Source organism: Miscanthus floridulus, chromosome 19, assembly GCF_019320115.1.
Source record: "Miscanthus floridulus cultivar M001 chromosome 19, ASM1932011v1, whole genome shotgun sequence".
Taxonomy (NCBI): domain Eukaryota; kingdom Viridiplantae; phylum Streptophyta; class Magnoliopsida; order Poales; family Poaceae; genus Miscanthus; species Miscanthus floridulus.
Window position 1 is genome coordinate 39,470,306 of NC_089598.1, and position 6,936 is coordinate 39,477,241.

A 6,936-nucleotide genomic window follows, 5' to 3' on the forward strand; every position below is an offset into this window, starting at 1 on the left:
GTGCTGCGTTCCAAACTTATGCAATGCCGGCAATGGGGTAGGAATGCTGTCAGCACCCAGGTGGAGGACGAAAGGGAACATACATCAGTGGCCTGCGTCCTTCTCGAAGCCGCAGGCCCAGCTTGAGTGGATTGGAGCCCAGTAAAGCTGTCGATGTGCTACTGGTGTCATGGAGTCACCCGGTTTAGTTGAGCTATGGCTTTTGAAAATACTGTTGTGAGTTGTAGGCTATGAAAAAGCTATTGTGGATTTATTGGCTATGAGCAAGCTGAAAGCCATTTGATTGAAGAGTTGTGGCTTCTGGAAAAACAGCAGACCCCATATGTCATCCACACGCAACCCCCCCCCCCCCCCCTCAACTCTCTTCCTCTCACACTGACAAGCAGACCCAACCCCGCTCGTCAGCCCCTTCTTCTTCCTCCTAGTCAAGATAGGGCCATGGCCGGCAATGGGACGGAGCAGCGGTCGCTGCCGGAACCGTGCTCGCCGCCGACAGACATGGGCCTCGGGGCGCCACGCTTGTGGGTGTCTTCCTAGGGGCACCGAGCTAGGAGTTTACCAGCCCAGAGGAGGTCGCAGCTTTGCTGTAAGGAGGAAGAGGCTTCGGCCTATTTCTTTTGATCGAGAAGTAGAGGAGGTCATTGCTCGCGGCTGGCATCGAGGACGGGGGCGGGGCCATGGCCGGTGTCGACAATGGAGGAAGTGGCTTCGACCGGCCCTGTAGAGGAGATCTGCGGAGGCCGATCGCCTTGCAGAGCTATCTGCCACAGGTGAGCGCCTGGTTGGTGGCCGGCCTTGAAGGCCGCATCGAGTGCCTGGCTGGGGCGGCTGCCGGACTAGGGGCGGCCGGTCGAAGAGCCGCGCGTGCTGCTGGAGGAGACGACTGTTGGTATTTGTTAATGCAAACAGAGAAATCTGCAAGCGTACGGATACCGTTGTAGCTTTTACCCAGGAGTATTCCAGGGTATCGTATTTATCCTCATAGAAGCAATGGTTAAAGAACTGATAGTCGACCATCATGTGTCCACTAGCTAGTAGACTAATATGGGGGTAAATGATAAAATATGAGTTTTGTATAAGTGACACACAGAGGAGAGCTCCATGATAAGATAAAAAGAGCAGATAGGCTAAGCTGGGAGGACAACTGGAAAGCGATTCCTATGCACTTCTCTATTACTATGGTTCTATTCTAGTTCAAACCAGAGGGATTAACTAAGTAGTGGATAAAGCAAAGCAATCACACCATAACACTTCGGAGCAGCAGTACCTTTCCGAGCATCGAAAAGACTAGGAAGGGGTGATGGGGGTCAAGCTGCCAAAAGCTCTACGAAAACACAAACCCGAACACGGTGGATTACAAAGGTCTAGTTGGAGCTGTCACCTCCGGAGCTACCACAACTATCCGTGGGGTTGGGCGCAAAGTCAGGTAATCTATAGTATAGATACCACGTCTACACTATCGATTACTACCTCTAGCCACATATGACAACCGGAGCACTCAGTCGAGCGGAGATCCCATGTCAAGGTGTAAACCACTATACTAACTATGCTTTATCTAACCAACTAAGACGAGAAATAGATAACCATGAGAAATATTTAAGTAATTATAGAAGATAAATATATTGAATACTTAAGTCTTACGAAAGGACCAATAAAAGAATATACCAGACCTCCGAAGACTTTTTCAGAACCCAAGCACTCTCCCTAACTCTCACCAAGGCTATTCTAATTCTATATCTCGAGAGTGGTAGAGTTGCTCCCTCTGATGTGTGTTACGAGTGGGAGTACTTCTTGATTTATAGGTGTTACTAGTGGAAACTAAATCGTGGTCAATGTGGTACTAAAGTTCCCTCCACGCTGCTTGTTCCTGTGCGCTGCCTGTGCTGGGCTCTTGCGCGACGTCCTGGCCTCCTAGGAGCTGGCCTGGCTGCTGAGCCTTGGGCGCTGGGCCGCCTGGGCGTTGACCCCCACCAGCTTCTGCATTTTGAGCCGGCATGGCTGCTAGGCTGGGGCCCAACTGTCTCCTCCTTGTGCATTGATCTTGCTCGATCCATTGTGCTGGCTGCGGGCTGCATGGGAGCGGCGGGGCCCAGCTACATTTTCTGAGCTAGTTGAAATACACGTCGTGTACAGTAGCTGGACCCATGGCTGGATACAATCCCTTCTTCTGAGTGCTCATAAGTCATAACGTTGACTTAATTAGTGAAATTGATATCTTTTTATTTCGAGCTTCAAATATAGCGAATAATATGTCCGTTTCGATCGTCTTGACGAGCTCTTCGCAATGGTGTCCTCCAAAACTTTGTTTGAGACTGTTTGGCTGTGAAATAAATTTCGAATTTCTTTGGTGTCCAATATCCGCCAAGTTGTACGTGTACTATTTAATATCCTTTTAACACGAATTTTGAGTACATCCACCAAAATAACTCCGAGCACCAAAACTCGTGGAACTTGTTAAATAAAATACTATTTTGCTATGCCATAGCATGAAATGTTGTCATTTCAAATTAATTTGGTGGTCAAAATATGCAAGTTAAGAACAGCCAACAACGGCCTCACCGTGGGGAGGCCGGAGAGGGAGGAAGGAAGGTCCGAACTGTGGTCGCATCTTCTACAAGTGTCTAGATCATAATGTGAGGTCTTTTGGCCGTGTTTTTTATGATTTAAGCCATTTTTTGATAATTTTGATTCAAATTTCTTGATTTGGTGTTCTACTTTTAGTGGGATGGTAGTGGATGTGCCGGCTAGTACGGGGAGGAAGACTATGTTAAGCACATGAAAATATCAACTGAGGTGGCTGATGACGGTGCACCTGTGGATGAAGAGGGGAATCAGAAGAAGCCCATCGATGGAAGAACTTACGAAAAAATTGTCTCTTTTAGTTCGAATTGGACGTGAAATCCTTATTCTGTTTAAGTGCATTGCTGGTTTAGTTTGTTTAGTGCTATTTGAGATTGTCTACCGTGTATCTATGCTTTAAATTAATGTTCAAGTAGCTAGAATAATGATTCAAAATAATTCTTCAAATTATGGAAAACTCAGGTGCAATTTGTAAACTGACCAACAATGATTATACGCACATGCAATAATCGATTTAAACATAGACATTAGGGAATCATTTGAAGTCTACAAAAATAGTATGAAGGCTACAAACATATTACAACATTTTACCAACTAGGGTGTTGTTACAATCGAAGTCTACAAACACATTACAATAGAAGCACCTCACAAACGTTCTTCTAGAACCTGGTAGTCTGCAAGAGCAAGCCAAAGGAGGGTGGAGAGAGCCAACCGAGGTGCAAAAGCGTTTGGAGCATGTGATGTGCAAGGTGGCTGATGCCAACTCAAAGTAGACCAACAACTGTTAGTGTCGTGATAAGCAACTCCGCCCTGCTAACTCAGCGCAGCGCTGTGATAAGCAACTCCGACCTGCTAACTCAGCGCAGCGCTAACAACCTACCAGAGGCCTGAGAAGCAATATATTGCTAACAACACCCAACCTTTGGCATCATCTTCATCTTCACAAACATTCTTCTAGTACCTCTCGCGTGCATTATCGTGACTACACATAATGAAATGTGTATGTGTTGAATTCTCTCCCACAAAACAGTCCATATATGTAGATAATCTTTGGCTTTGGAGGTGTCAGGACGTCGTTTTTATAACCAGAACCAATGGTGGTAGGTGGGATCAACGGTGGAGAATCAATGTTGCGATAGTTAGGTGGATCCAACAACCGAAGACAACTAATACTAACAGTTTAGTACGAAAACCTGTAGTGATATGAAATATTTCAGCGCCAGGTTGTGGCTTAACCCACCAGGGCTATCTCATTTCCAAGTGATAGCATAACCCAACAGTGATATGGTATGTATCACTTTCGGCTCGTACAATAAACCAGTAGTGATACATCACCACTAGGTGGTGGTCTCAACCGGCAATGGTAGGCTCCGTCACTGCCAGGTCTTTAGCTTGCCGCCAATTTTTCGGATCTTTGCCTTACCACCCGACAGTGATTACTAGTCAGTCAGTCAAGCACACCTGGTAGTGATACAATGGCACTGATTGAGTGTTCTAGCGCAGTGCCGTCACTTCCCTAGAGCTTAATTTGGGCGTTGGGCGAGGCGAGACGTTGCTTGAGCAGCCGCGTATTTGTTTAATCGACTCCTTCCTGCCTTTCTCTTGATGTTCTTGTATTTCTTGGCTCTTGCTAGTGTGATCCGGATGGGAGATTCTTAATCCATTCATTGCTTCAACTGAATATTCTCCTACGCGTGCTTAACTAATAAGAAGAGACGGATGATAAATAGTTCATACGTGTGCTTAATCAACCAATCTGTGAATTATCTCATCGTCGCCAATTTCAAAGCAATTGGTTCAAGCAATTTACTTGGCTAGAATATTCACCTCACACCGATTGTGCTTATCGTCTACCATGTTTTTTATTTTCAAAGAAGCCAATTGGAAAATCTGGATCAGATTCATTTATTGTCAAGGGGTTTCAGAACCGGAAGAAAGTTAATAATAGAAAGGAGTGTTCATTTCTAAAGCACGTGGGAGATGCTAGTTCAGCTCACAATTATTCTGTTCGGTGTTTTAATAATCCTAAAAACACAATGACTCAAACTGACACTTTGATGGTTAAACAAAATGAGATACTTGTTGCAGCAGCAAGCGTAAGGCTTGGGACTCAATTGATTGCATTAGGTAATGATATATGAGAAGGATTTCTTTCTTTCATTTTTGCAGTCAAAGATATACATGTTGTACTATCTAATATGAACTTCCTCTATTTCTGTATTCAGGTGGTTGGCATTCCAAGGATGCCCCTTTAGAGGCCATGATGAATCTCTAGATTCTTTAAACAGGGTTAATTTTCTTGAAGTGGTCAAGCTTTTGGCTTCATATAACAAGGAGGTTAAAGATGTTGTGTTAGAAAAGGCTCCCAGAAATGCTAAGTACACTTCATCAGATGTCCAAAAGGAAATTCTAAGCATACTTGCTCGAAAAGTACAGAAATTAATTAGAGAATAAATTGGCAATAGCAAGTTTTGCATAATGGTTGATGAAGCTCGAGATGAATCTAAAAAAAGAACAAATGGCAATAGTTCTTCGGTTTGTCTGCAAGGAAGGTCTTATACAAGAGCGTTTTCTTGATCTGGTCCATGTTCTTTACACAACTGCTTTGACACTTAAGAATCAATTTGTGTTGTCCTCTCAGAGGTTATGATGGGGCTAGTAACATGCGAGGGGAGTGGAATGGTTTGAAAGCTCTAATTCTCCATGAGTGCCCTTATGCATATTATATTCATTGCATGGCTCATCAACTCCGGTTAGCCCTTGTAGCAGCATCTAGGGAGGTACATGAAGTGCACAATTTTTTTCAGCATGCAAATTTCATCATAAATGTTATTAGTGCTTGTACCAAGCACAACAATGAGTTGCTAGGTGCACAATTTTTTTCAACATGCAAATTTCATCATAAGTGTTGTTAGTGCTTCTACCAAGCACAAGGATGAGTTGCTAGGTGCACAATTCTTTTCAGCATGCAAATTTCATCATAAATGTTGTTAGTGCTTCTACCAAGCACAACGATGAGTTGCTAGCAAATCAAGCAGAGGAAATTGCTAATGAAATTGAATTGGGAGAACTTAACACAGGGCGAGGGGCGAATCAGATGTCCTCGCTACAGAGGCCAGGGGACACTAGATGGAGTTTGTTGGGAAAATGGTTTTCGAACAGGTTTAGGAGAGGAGGGTAGAGAGAGCCCCCTTGCCCTTATGCTCTTGGCATATGGATAACGGCGATTTAGAAGCGACTCCTCGGTGGGGGTGAAATTGACCTACACTAGCCCCTATTGAGCCTCTTCTAGGGGGGAGTTGGACCAAATGAATATTGGCTCCCCCAATAGAGTTTCCATTATAGGTCAATTCGGAGCTTAAAGAAGATGTTTGGTGCCAACGTTTCAGTCCTACGCAGCATTGGCGCCTTATGAATCATTGTCACATTTGATTTTGTGTTCATCCTGCTTATGATGGAAAAGATTATGAAGGTCACTAATGTGTTGTGCCAAACATTACAAAAGAAACCCACCGATATCCTAAATGCGGTGGAATGTGTTTCTACCAAAAAAGTGTTGCTTGGTGAGTTATGAAATAATGGCCGGGAACCTCTTCTTGAAGAGGTCAAATTGTTTTGCGAGAAGCAAGAGATTGATATCCCAGATCTAAGTACGAAGTATGTTATTTTCCCAAATTATTTTAGTATGAAAAATATACTTATTTGTCCATTAATAATCTGTCTTCCAATATTCAAGTATGTTGATGTGACTAAATCTCAAAACAAGAATGATAACACCACAGCTTTTAACCATTACAAAGTGGATGTGTTTAATGTTGCAATAGATCAGCAAGTGATAGAGTTAGAAGATCGATTCAGTTCGCAAGTGATGGAACTTTTGTCCCTTTGTGGCCCTTTGGATCCAAGGACGGCCGAATTCGACATAGAAAATACATGCAGTCTACTGGAAAAAAAATTATCCAGCTGATTTCTTAAGTCAAGAAAGAGCCCAATTAGAATGCCAACTCCCACATTTTAAGATTGATGTGCAACCATCCTGAACTAAGAGAATTACCATCACTTGCTGATCTAACAGGTGCACTATTTAAGACCGGTAAAAGTTCATTGTACCCGATGGTGGACAGGTTGTTAACATTTGTTTTAATTCTTTCAATATCAACCGCAACTGTCGAGAGAATCTTTTTAGTTATGAAGGTTATGAAGATGCGTCTTCAAACTACAATGAGAGATGGATTTGCACGAGATTGTTTGGTAATTTATATTGAGAAGGCATTGGCTAAAAAGATTAGTAACGATGATATCATTAATGAATATGATCTTGCCGATAGTCACAGAGCTAAGTTTAAATTAATATAG

General features: G+C 43.3%; 1 pseudogene; it reads left to right on the top strand.

Moving 5' to 3' along the window:
• The first annotated feature begins 677 nt into the window (after nucleotides 1-677).
• LOC136525917 (uncharacterized) lies at nucleotides 678-6,936 on the top strand (annotated as a pseudogene).